Source organism: Anomaloglossus baeobatrachus, chromosome 6 (genome assembly GCF_048569485.1).
Source record: "Anomaloglossus baeobatrachus isolate aAnoBae1 chromosome 6, aAnoBae1.hap1, whole genome shotgun sequence".
Classification (NCBI taxonomy): Eukaryota; Metazoa; Chordata; class Amphibia; order Anura; family Aromobatidae; genus Anomaloglossus; species Anomaloglossus baeobatrachus.
In genome coordinates this window covers 286,101,934-286,115,742 of record NC_134358.1, presented here as the reverse complement: position 1 = coordinate 286,115,742, position 13,809 = coordinate 286,101,934, and positions in this window count along the sequence as shown.

The following is a 13,809-nucleotide window of genomic DNA, read 5'->3' as shown; positions in this document are numbered from 1 at the left end:
ATGATAGGTGTGTTTGTTGTTCTTCCACTGCAGGAACTGTATGCCCTGGTCCAAAACCTCTGTGTAAAACACCATTAGCTGAATGTCTAGTTTCTCATCCCTTACTATATGCCTTGTGCATTTTAACTTAAGTATGCAGCTAAGAGCAGTATTATTGAATACTATAATAATTTGAATTGGCACTGAAAAGGACTTGTGGGTTAATGTAGCAGCTGCAAAGAATGTAAGGAAATAATCTCTTCCGAGATGCCTCTGATATATTATCCCTTCTCTAGCAGCTAGCCCTACACTAATTTCAGCTAAGAGTGGTATTATTAGGGAATAGAGTATATTTGAATTAGCCCCTGAAAAGAACTTTTTGGCTGATGCAGACAGTAGCAAGGAATGTAAGACAATAAATCCTTCCTAGATGCCTCTATTGAACTTTGCTTATTGCAGCAGCTCTTATGCACTAATTGCAGTGAAGAGCGGTATTATTAGAGAATAAAATAGTTTGAGTTAGCCTTGAAAAGGACTTTTGGGTTAATGTAACAGCAGCAAGGAATGTAAAGCAATAATTACTGCCTAGATTTGTGTAATACACTATCCTTTCTCCACAAGCTCTCCCTACACTAATTGCAGGTAAGAGCAGTTTTATAAGAGACTAGAATATATTTGAATTACCCCATAAAAGGACTTTTTAGTTAATGTAGCAGCAGGAAAGAATGTAAAGCAATAATCCCTCTAATACACTATCCCTTCTCCAGCAGCTCTCCCAACCCTATTTCTGAGGTAAAATGCAGAGAGCATGGTGTCACCTAGTATTATATAGACCTGATGCCGTGATGCCGCAAGGCAATCACAATAATGCCAGCAGCCATCATGGCTACAGCATTATTGTAATTGGCAGGAAATCCCTGCATATTTAGTGGCTGAAAGCTACAAAACATGCATGAGGAGAACTCTAGCATGACACTCGAGTACCCTTGATACTCGGCCAAGTATCAAGCACCCTGATGATCAACCAAATAATGAACAGTGCTCAGCAGCACACTCTGATTTCTAACAGAAAGATCAAAATGAATATTAGAAAGTCATCACAGATCAGCTACCATATGTGGGATATGTGGGGAGAGTTTATCTCCTGAGTTCCCTCCACTCTTTTTAACAAGTTATTGTTAATTGAATAAAAAAACAATCCCTGGCTAGTTTACATTTGAGGTGGTGGTACAAGGTAGTTATAAGATGGACCAAATTTATTAAAGGGAATTACTTTTGCCATCTAATCTGAAAGCAGCATAATGTAGTAACCCTGATTCCAGCGATGTGTCACTTACTGGGCTACTTTGTGTACTTTTGGTAAAAACAGTGTTTTATAAGCAGAATATTATCATTAAAGGACTTATAAAGAGGCTGCCAGTAAGCTAACTATATTCATGACCTTTAGAGAATCTCACCCCATCACTGATTAGCAGCTTTCTTTGTACATTGTACATGGGCATATAGCGGTCAGTCAGTGATGTGGGTGGAGTTATACAGTGTTGCGCATTAAAATAACTGTTAGATCTGCACAACATAAATAATCAATTTCATTAAAATGACAGAAAGCTTCTCAGTAGGTGACACATAGCTAAAATCGGGATCTCTGCACCAATATTCTGCTGTTCCCAGATGTGGTGGCAAAAACCTAGTGACAAATTCCCTTTAATATGTCCATACCTCTTAATGAATTTCGAGCATTATACTTCAGTACTCCCTTCCTTACGAATGGCAACCTAAATGCCACTATTAATGAATTGGAGCCGAAGAGCACATTTAAATTCTTTTTTAATTTTGCCGAGAGGGAGAAGTCTCGTGATAGATATCATTTGCAATCAAACCATTTTTTCATTTTAAACCCCTCTTGCATAATGACAAATGTTTCTTTTAAAAGACAGTTTTACATAATTCTGGTTTTGATGCACTTTCAAAATGATTGGCGTGAGTTCTGAAGCGAGGAGCGATACAAAGATAAGACTTATCCCTCTTCTCTTTTTTTTGTATCCCTTAGCTAAAAATGGCAAAAAGACCCATAATAAATCTTGACTAATGGTGGCAACATGCCAAAACTGTTTAATTCCGCTGTGCCATTGTATTAGTAAGATTCTTCTTTTAGTTTAATACCATAAAGCACTGTTTAAAAATGTGTCCTTGGCATACCTGCCAGCTGTTGGTTATGTCCTCTCATTTATTCATTAGGTGATGCTTGAACAGGTCTTGTTTATTTTGCCTTATAATCTGTTTACACAGCATATTCATGTCAATTTTCTTTTCAGAGGCAGAATAAACCTATGAACACTAACCATATGTTCTATTTCAACCTAATTATCTTTTGATTTTGCTGTCTCAGAACATACTCCTAATTGTTTATGTTTTCAATTAGTTAATTTAATTCATACATAAGTCAAATGACTAGATTTGACAACCAAAATAAACTCAAATCAGATTTATATAATAGTTTTAAAAAAGCATATGGTATTTTTAAAAATTCGAGATTAATGTACAATGAAAAAAGAAAACATTGTGATATAAGGTATTTGTATGTGACTATATCAGAATTTTTTGCCTGTCACATGATGATGAATTGCCCCATGGTACTTAAAGGGAATCGGTCACCAGGTTTTTGCTACCCTATCTGACAGCAGCAAAATGTAGAAACACAGACCCTGATTCCAGTGATGTGTCCCTTACTGAGCTGTTTGCTGTCATTTTGATAAAATCTATTTTTTCTCTGCTGTAGATTTAACAGTTATACTGAGCTCATGAAAATGCTCAACACCGTAGCAGCACGCCAAGTAGTCCTCTAATTATAATCCACTGTTGATTAAAAAATGATTTGATCAAAATTACACTAAGCAGCCATATAAGTGAAATATCGCTGGAATCAGGAATTGGTCCCCTGCATTATGCTGCTCTCACATTAGATGAGTAAAAAATGTAAAAAGTTTTTAAAAATATGAAAAAATAAAAAAAAGTTCAAATCACCCCCCTTTTGCCCCATTGAAAATAAAACAATTAAAAAATATAAAAATACACATATTTGGTATGCCACAATCAGAAATGCCTGATCTATCAAAATATAAAATCAATAATCTAATATAGCGTAGCAAAAAAAAAATTATAAACGTTAAAATTACATTTTTTTGGTCTCAGCAACATTGTGTTAAAATGCAATAACAGGCGATCTAAACAGCACTTCAGCACAAAAATGGTATGATTAAAAATGCCAGCTCAAGGTGCAAAAAATTAGCCATCACTAAGCCCCAGATCCCGAAAAATGAGAACAATACTGGTCTCGGAAAATTCTTTTCTTGAGCAAATTTCTGAATGTTTTTCACCACTTAAAAATATTTGTCTAATGTTTCAGTCTTTGCTTCTTTGGCAACTATTTGGTAAATTGAAAAAAAAAAAATTGTTTTCTCATTGATGTACACTCTGCACCTCATCTTGACAGAAAAAAACCAAATGTAGCATTTTTTGCAAATGTATTAAACAAGTAGAAGTAAACGAGTAGAAGCACCCTTTTGAGCTAATACAGCCATGAGTCTTCTTGGGAATGATACAACACGTTTTTTCAGGTCTCTCCAGAGATGCTCAATTGGCTCAATTCTGACTCTCACAGACCTGTTATTATTTCTTTAAGAAGCCCTCCTAATTTGCACTCATTACCTATACTAATTGCACCTGTTCAAACTCATTACCTGTATAAAAGACACCTGTCCGCACACTCAATCAATCACACTCCAACCTCTCCATCATGATCAAGACAACATTGCTGGGACACCAGGAACAAAACTGTAGACCTGCAAAAGGCTGGGTTAGTCTACAAGACAATCAGCAAGCAGCTTGGTGAGAAGGCAACAACTGTTGGCGAAATTATTAGAAAATGAAACAAACACATGATGATTGTCAATCTTATTCGGTCTGGGGCACCATGCAAGATATCACCTTGTGGAGTAAGAATAATTGTGAGAAAGGTTGAAATAAGCCCAGAACCACATGAGAGGACCTGGTCAATGACCTGAAGAAAGTGGAGACCATAGTCTAAAGAATTAACATAAGTAACCTACTATGCGGGCATGGATTAAAATCCTGCAGAGCACACAAGGTCCTACTGCTCACACTAGCACATCTTGGCCTGTTTGAAGTGTGCCAATAACCATCTGAATGATCAAGAGGAGACATGGGAGGGGGTCATGTGGTCAGACTAGACCCAAGGAGAACTTTTTGGTATCAACGCCACTTCCTGTGTTTGGGGGAGACATCAACACCTTTATATATTGGACTCTTTATCTCTAAAGTCATCAAAATAAAATGCATTTAAGAAATACAACTAGCGAAAACAAAATAATATTATATGATTTATATGTGTGTGTATATATATATATATATGTATATATATATATATATATATACAGTATATCAATATTTATATGGGTTTTTTATGCACAGAAAAGAAGAAAGTACCTGAAGAATTATACAAAAATTATTCCATAAATAGTCACGTACATGTAGCTAAATGCATATTTTCAAGCAACAAGATGTGGCCCTGCAATCCACAAAAATGTATAGGTAAACCTATCAGTAAGTGATCAGTTTCCTTCTAGCACCATTGCAGAACTAATCTAGAATTACATAGTGCTCATTTTTTATGAAATGGCATATGATAGTATATAGGAAGATCTGCTCCTTAAAACATAATTAACCCCTTCAGCCCCGGGGCACTTTCCGTTTTTGCGTTTTTGTTTTTTGCTCCCCTTCTTCCGAGAGCCGTAACTTTTTTATTTTCCCGTCAATCTTGCCATATGAGGGCTTGTTTTTTGTGGGACAAGTTGTACTTTTAAAGGAAACCATAAGTTTTACCATATGGTGTACTGGAAAACAGCAAAAAAATTCCAAATGCAGAAAAATTGCAAAAAACGTGTGATGGCACAATAGTTTTTGGGATGTTTTATTCACGGTGTTCAATGTAGCGTAAAACTGATGTATGGGTATGATGCCTGAGGTCAGTGCGAGTTTGTAGACACCAAACATGTATAGATTTACTTGTATCTAAGGGGTTAAAAAAAATTCACAAGTTTGTCCAATAAAAGTGGCGCACGTTTTGCGCCATTTTCCGAAACACTGAACGTTCTTATTTTTTGGTATCCAGCATATAGAAGAACAAGGCGGCAGTTCACTCTGTCAGTTACACAAAACTTTTTATTCTGCGGTTGCAGACATATACAGGAGCAGTGAAGGGGGAAAGAGGAGTGCAGGGGCGAGGAGCGGACGACAGCCTGTTTCGCGCTGTATAGCGCTTTCCGGCTCCACTGCCCGGCAGACCTGCTCTGCATTGCCCGATCTTGCTTTGTTCTTAATTTTTGGGATCTATGGCTCAGTGATGGCATTTTTTTGCGTCTGGAGCTGACGTTTATAATGGTACCATTTTTGCGCAGACGCTACGTTTTGATCGCCTGTTATTGCATTTTGCGTAAAACTTGCGGCGACCAAAAAACGTAATTTTGGCGTTTGGAATTTTTTTGCCACTACGCCGTTTACCAATCAGATTCATTGATTTTATATTTTGATAGATCGGGCATTTCTGAACACGGCGATACCAAATATGTGTATATTTATTTATTTTTTAACCCTTTAATTTTAAATGGGGGGAAAGGGGGGTGATTTGAACTTTTAGGTTTTTTGCTTTTTTGGGTTTTTTTTAAACTTTTTTTTTTACTTTTTTTTTAATTTTACTAGTCCCCCTAAGGGGCTATAGCGATCACCAATCCGATCGCTGATCGCTATCTGCTGATCACAGCTATACAGCTGTAAACAGCAGAAATAGTCACTTTCTTTTTCCCTCAGCTCCCGGCCGAGGAAAAACGAAAGTGAAACTTCATAGCTGCAGGCGTCATCACATGACCCTGTGCTACGATGGCAACCACTGATAGTCACGTGATCACGCATGTGACTTCCGGTGTGGGTGGCGGTAAGTAGAAAACATGGCCGCGCGCATTTAGATCTTGCTGCAAGACTTTGGCAGCAAGATTTAAGGGGTTAATGGCCGCGGGTGGAAGCGATTCCACCCGCGGCTAGCAGGCACACATGTCAGCTGTTGAAAACAGCTGATATGTGTGCCGACCGCTGCCGCCTGCCCGCGGCAGGGGGCGGGGCTTAACGGGACACGCTCCATGACGGATATATCCGTCCATGTTCGTGAAGGGGTTAATACATAATGGGCTTTGCTGGTTCTTCACTTCAAGGTCGTTAAAAGATACAGGCATAAACATATGTCAATTTTAAAACATTACTCACAGGGAATTATAGGATTTGATACTTACAAAAGTCTTGAAAGATTCAAAAGTTAAAAAAGTTGACATGACCATTGGTAAAAACATTGTGATTAGTGAGAAGAGCATGACAATTGCAATATTTTGCTGGCTCATGTGGTAATCAACCAACATTTTTCTCAGCAGCACTTCCATCACCCCACAACAATCTCTTTATAATCATTTTAGCAACATAGCACAATCTGAGGGTTGGTAACAAGCCGTCGCACCGTCATGTTTTCATGATAACATATTCTGCAGTAGTCACTCTTCCAGTGTACTCTGCACACTTTGTCATATTCTTCAAACACAGATAATATTCTTACGGTCATGTGTGGATGGAAATCTTAACACTCACACATTGGCTTTAGATTCCTATGTTGTGGCAATCTTTCCACATCTCCTTGTCTGCTTTAATTTTTCCTTTTACAAACTGATATACTTTTCCTGAACAGGAATAAAAGTACACACATATATCAGACAGCTACAACACATACTATCAAAAATAATATAGAGCCAAAAAATTACAAAAAAGTAAATCTTAATTTCAGTATGTATTAAAAAATAAGCATGATATAAATGATATAAATAGCGAGAGAAAAATAAGTTCCCAGCACAGCAGGAGGAAGCAAACATATGTCAAGATTATATTAAAATTGATATAACTCACATGCATGAATCATATAGTGCATCAATATATCGATGATGAGTAATCACAGGGCAATTACCCGGTGCTTATATAGAGAGTGGTTGAATATTGGGTGAATAATCTACCCAAACTGGAAGTAAGGATGAGGTAATAACTAAAAATTAAATGTTAAGTTACCTTTAGACATCTCTTCCTGCTGAGCTGATGCCAAGATCCAAAGCGCGTTTTGGATTGTAGCCTTCATCAGGAATAGCTGTTGACTAAAAATCTATTTATCTTAAAGCTATATTCCCCAACTTACCAAGTTCCCTGACTCTCTAAGTGTTTATGTGTTTTCAATGGGTGGGAAGAGATATTATTTTACACATTTTGAAGCAGCATATTGCCTGCAGAAACAGAGAGATTATGCATGTGAATTCAAACTGCCTAATTTATTTTAGCAGAGTGACTTATAAGGAATCCATAAATATTATATATTTGACTGAATCCACTGATGTCTGCAGGTTTGACCAATTTTAATCCAATATTTATAGGGGCTTTAAGCCTCTCTGTTGTGGCAACCCTCATCCTCCTAATAGAAGCTGTTTCTTGTGGAGTTGATATGGTCTCCTTTACCCGAGACAAACAGCACAAAACTGCAGCATAGTATACAGCTTTTGTTATTGCCTGTGGATCTATCTAAGCCCTATAGGAGTACATTTTAATGGTGAATGCTTGCTCATGCCCACTTGTTGCTAACTTTAGTTCATATGTCTTGTCAGCACGAATTCCTCCTGTGCTTGTCTGCACCAACTAGGGCCCAAACCATAATGTTTAAATTTACCATCTATAAGTTTAAAAATTAATATATGTCTCTTCCTTTTAGGGTACAGTTTAATTTGCGTGTTGCATGGAAGAGCGCAATACAATAACAGATCAGATTGCTCTCCCTCTAGTGCAAAACTATGGAGCAACATAGATCTGCAATTGATTTCTCACACCATAGCGGCATGCAGAATGAATCACAGCATGCTGTGTTTGTCAGCGATTCTCAGCTTACGCACCCCCATGCAAGTCTATGGGAGCATGTGAAGCAACGCACTACACTCACATGTCATCTGACTGCAGTGCAATGTACGCGGAGACAGGCAGCGGTGAAGATGGGGAGAAAGTGCTCCTCTTCTCTGCACCTGTCATACCAATGCAAGATCACATCACAGTCGCATTACTCTCGGCTGACACTCGCAGCAGAGAGTCATTGGCATATCGCTTCCGATGCTCTTGCATCAAAAGCTATGTGTAAGTGGAACTATACCCTTAAGGCCACTTCACACATAACGAGATCGTAAACGAGATCGTTACTACGTCACAGTTTCTGTGACGCAAGAACGACTTCAATTGCGATCTCGTCACGTTTGACACGTACCAACGATTCACCCCCTGCTGCGAAATCGCTGATCGATGCCGAACAGCTTGGGCCATTTCTGGCTCATTGGAGTCCTGCTGGGCTGCATGAATCTGTATGTTTGACACCCTATTAACGATTTCGTTGACGACCTAGATGAGATGCACGAAGGCGTGTTGTTGCGTCCCCGTTTCCGCGCCCCGCTCTGCACCGATTGGTTATCTCCAGGTGCAGGTGCGGCTTCGATCCAAAAAACACACCAACAAAGCGACCGGGTACAATGGACGAAGGAATCAGGGTGGAGACGCAGGTTCTATCTCAAAGCAAAGCGCAAAAGAAGTGACAAAGGGTGACGCGATCCAAAATTTAACCGCTATATACGCCCCCAATCAGAACACAGTATTGGCCGCCAATGAAAGCGGAGGGGGGGTATGGAAAAGGCGACGCAAATGCACGCCTACGTGACTCACTGCATTTTACTACGCCCCTAATGGGATTAGAATCGTTAACATAGTTGCTGTGTGACAGGGTCCCAGCGATTTGAAAGATCGTTATACGGGATGCATGCTCGTTCATAAACTCGTTATGTGTGACACCCAACATGCGATTTCAACAACGACTCATAAACGATCCAGAAAGTGTGACGTAGTAGCGATCTCGTTCACGATCTCGTTATGTGTGACTGGACCTTTAGACTCACTGAGATCCTAAAGAGGTTCTTTAAACTGATCTCATTAACAAGCAACAAAATGGTGGGGGCTCATTTTCTGCCCTCTTTCACAAGACTGTTAGAACAAGATTTCGATTTTGGCCTTTAGAAGAAAGTGCAAGACCACCCATATTAACTCTGAATTACCTACCTAAAAAAAACCTAAAGCCCATATTGAGCTAAATGTGTCAGAGGTATATAAACATGAACTATTATTTTGTTTAATCAGTGGTTCCTTAGTTTGCCATCTAGAGAATAAAATGTTAAACTACCAATTACAATTGCATTGCTATTTTAGGCTCGTACATTCACAGCAGTTATTTATGAGAAATATAAACAAGATAAATGCAACTAACTAAATATTACCTCTTAGAGAAAGTAAGATTTATATTGTCTTTTATTTAAACTGCTTTCAATATAAATAGAATTTAAAAGATAAGACTATTTGGATGAAGTAGTTGAAACTAAAAGTTTTTAATGCGCTTACAACTACTTCTATACTGTCCTGTGCAAAGTGTCAATTTCTTGGATGGAGGCAGCTCTCATTGTCTTAAATACTGTATTTCAGTTACAAATGAAAAATCCCTAACAGCAAAAATAAAAAAGGTTATAAAGGAAAGAAATAAAGCTGCAATAAGAAACTGAAGAGAAATGAAAAGATTGATTACCGTGTAATCAACTCTATACCCAAGATGAAGAGAAACTTCTTTTGCAAGTGTCTTGCAAACCTGTATTTCAGTCTGGGGATCAAGAGATTTTAGCATTACAAGGCAAAAGCATCAGACACACTGTAATTCTGTGAGATAACAGTTAATTGAATATGTCAGTTAATAGTAGAGGAATGTCAAATGAATTGTGATTGGTCTAAGTACAAGGCAGAAGTCTTCTTTTATAGTTATTTTAAAGGAAGAAAGTTCACCATGGGAGCAGTTGCAGACAAGACTTCCTTTTATCTGTCAAATAAATTGAGAGATAAAAGATGCCTTGTTAGAGATGGTTGTTCATAAAATAAAATCTAAATAAAATCTTTCCAATTTCATAATGATTTTGAGAAATCTTACTCGCTTTATTTTGTCATGGTTTTTTTTTTTCATTTTCCTTTTAATTAACTGTCATATTTTATTCTAAACTAAGTGTAAAATTGTAGGTTTTGCTATACTTACCAACTGACAAAATCACAGAGATAAGGTAGCAATACACATTAACTAAAAGTAAGGTTTCCAAATACCCATAAGACCTTCTAGTGTTTTTTTCCCAAAAAAGAACAGTTTGAATGAGATTTCATCACATATCAAACCTTTAAACACAAATGAGCCCTGTAAAAGCTTTTATACAGTGCAAGACTACACACTGATACTCACTAATGATTTGTATGGAAGTGGACTAACCTTATCTTCTTATTAAAAGTATTTAAACAACACAATATTTTTTTGCCCCTTCCATTTCTTTTCAGGTGTATACTTTTTTGTAGCTGTATATGCATTTGATCTAAAGAGGCTGTCCACTCACTGATTTTACATTGATGGGCTATCCTTTGGATAAGACATCAATGTCTGATAGGCGGGGGTCTGACACCAGGCACTCCAGCCGAAAAGCTGTTTGCCATGCCAGCCCATAGAAATACAATGCATACACTTGAATTTATTTTGCAAGTAAAGGACTTTTTACTGTTTTATTTGGAGAGATCATGTGGTGTAAAATGACCAAACTCAATATTTTGGCCCAAAGGGCCTTGTTCTCAGTGTTGCTAGGGAAATATGTAGTTACATAGTTACTTAGGTTGAAAAAAAGACCTAAGTCCATCTAGTTCAATCTTCTTCCACCAATTCTACATTTTTTCCCTAAGTCGCTTATATCCAACAATGTTGTGATTTGACATACAGTACAGACCAAAAGTTTGGACACACCTTCTAATCTCTATAATAACTATTAAGAGGAGGCTTTGTGCAGCAGGCCTTCATGGTAAAATAGCTGCTAGGAAACCACTGCTAAGGACAGGCAACAAGCAGAAGAGACTTGTTTGGGCTAAAGAACACAAGAAATGGACATTAGACCAGTGGAAATCTGTGCTTTGGTTTGATGAGTCCAAATTTGAGATCTTTGGATCCAACCACCGTGTCTTTGTAGAAAAGGTGAATGGATGGACTCTACATGCCTGGTTTCCACCGTGAAGCATGGAGGAGGAGGTGTGATGGTGTGGGGGTGCTTTGCTGGTGACACTGTTGGGGATTTATTCAAAATTGAAGGCATGCAAAACCAGCATGGCTACCACAGTATCATGCAGCAGCATGGTATTCCATCCGGTTTGCGTTTAGTTTGACCATCATTTATTTTTCAATAGGACAATGACCCCAAACACACCTCCAGGCTGTTTAAGGGCTATTTAACTAAGAAGGAGAGTGATGGGGTGCTACGCCAGCTGACCTGGCCTCCACAGTCACCAGACCTGAACCCAATCGAGATGGTTTGGGGTGAGCTGGACCACAGAGTGAAGGAAAAAGGGCCAACAAGTGCTAAGCATCTCTGAGAACTCCTTCAAGACTGTTGGAAAACCATTTTTAGTGACTATCTCTTGAAGCTTATCAAGAGAATGCCAAGAGTGTGCACAGCAGTAATCAAAGCAGAAGGTGGCTACTTTGAAGAACCTAGAATATAAGACATATTTTCAGTTGTTTCACACTTTTTTAAGTATTTTATTCCACATGTTTTAATTCATAGTTTTGATGCCTTCAATGTGAATTTACAATTTTTAGGGTCGTAAAAATAAAGAAAACTCTTTGAATGAGAAGGTGTATCTAAACTTTTGGTCGGTACTGTATATATATATATATAGATATATATATATATATATATATACATTATTTATAATATGAACAATTTTTTGAGTAAGAGCAATTTTTTTTAAAAAACATGAGAAATATTTCATATCATGAAGAGGATTTTTTATATAGTAGAACAGGCATAGAGTTTCAGAGATGGAAAATCTAGTTAATACAATATACTGCTCATATGTAGCATAAAATATGGCAATCAATTATACATAAAACAGTTGAAACATTAGTATAAACTGAAAAATTATAGATGAAGCAAAATACAATAAGCATAAATAGGTCACGATGGGTAATAAAGTTAGGGGAGAAGGATGAGGGTAGAGGGAAAAGGGTTGTGTTGACTACCTATTACAGCTGATCTCCAGATTAATATGAGGGTTGAGTATGAGGGCTCCTGTGACATTAAGTAAAAGTTATGTAAAAATAAATAAAAAATAGAAAATAAAAAATAAAAATATGTAAGTCCTCTGGGTATTGATAGTATAGGCCCATGGGGTGTAGAAGCATCAGAAAACAAAAATATGTGAGGTACATGTGTGTGGCAAGCACTCCTGGGCCTGTGCTTTCCTTATTATAGCCTGGCTATGTTGAGAGTTCCAGGTTTTAAATAGAGTTAAATCCGGAACTGTAAGAGACACCGGTGCATGTGCATTGACCGTCTCATAGAGCACATAGAGAATGACATGTTGAGGCATCATTCTTGTCATGAAAATGTAGGAAACGCCGGCGCGTGTATGCTGATTGTATCATGAAATGCATAGGAAATGATGCAATAAGGCATCCTTGTTGTTATGCAAATGTGGGTGCGTGTGCGCTGATGATCTTGATGACAGGCTGATGGTATCAGCATCATCATCATTTTTAATAGAAGGAGGGAGCTTGCATACAAGTGTACGTCTTTTATGAGTTTTATGAGAGTCCGCGGTGCTGTTTTCTATGCGGACATTGGAGCTTGCGCTGAGTGAAACTGTCTCTATGTATGTGTGATGAATGCAACTAAGTAAAAGTAGGCTAGATAAGTGAATATGATGAGGAGCATCTGTACAATAAGCAAAATAACTGTAAAAGTAGATATGGGTCTAATAATTTTATGTAAATAATACGAATATGTGTGGTATAGTGTCTAATAGCATGTTAGGCAAGATGTTAGAAAGAATGTAAAAAGAAAGTGTTAGGAGAAGTATTAGTAAAAATGTTGGAAAAAGCATGTTGGATAAAATGTTAAAAAGAACATGTTAGGAAAAGAATGTTAAAAAAATCCGCGGCAGAAGCAGGCTGGAACTACTGTACTTAGTTCTGGAGCTGCTTCATCTTCTGATATTTAAATCAATAGGAGGAGGATGTGCAGTAGCCAGCCGTGGTAACTATCAAAAGGCAGAGGGGATGTGGACATGACCATTTCCGGCCATCTTCTGCTGCAGCTGGGATCGAGAACAGCTGATTGGTGGAGATGTTAGGTGTCTGACCCCAGCCAATCAGATGTTCAGAAGCTATCCCAAGGATAGGCTATCAATGCTAAAATAGTGGATATCTTTAAGTCACAAAGAGACATTGGACAGTTATCTCTTCCATCTCCCCCATACAACAGAGTAAAGCTCTGTAAAAAAACTAATGTGTATTCTATGAAAGACTCACTAACAGACTCCTTTGGCAGCAGCTGATTTTCCAGGTAATAAAAGGAAGGGCCATTGGATTTCCAATATGTTTGATATTTCCCTCCTTAGCTATAACCCAGACATATACAGTATATTGAACTGCTGATCTGCTGATATCCGCTGTAGTGTAATATGCGTATAGGCCTTTAAGCTGTGCTTTCTGATATGGATTTAGGCTATGTGCGCACGTTGCGTAAATACATGCAGTTACGCTGCGCTTTGTAGCGCAGCGTAACTGCTTGCGTCCTGCGT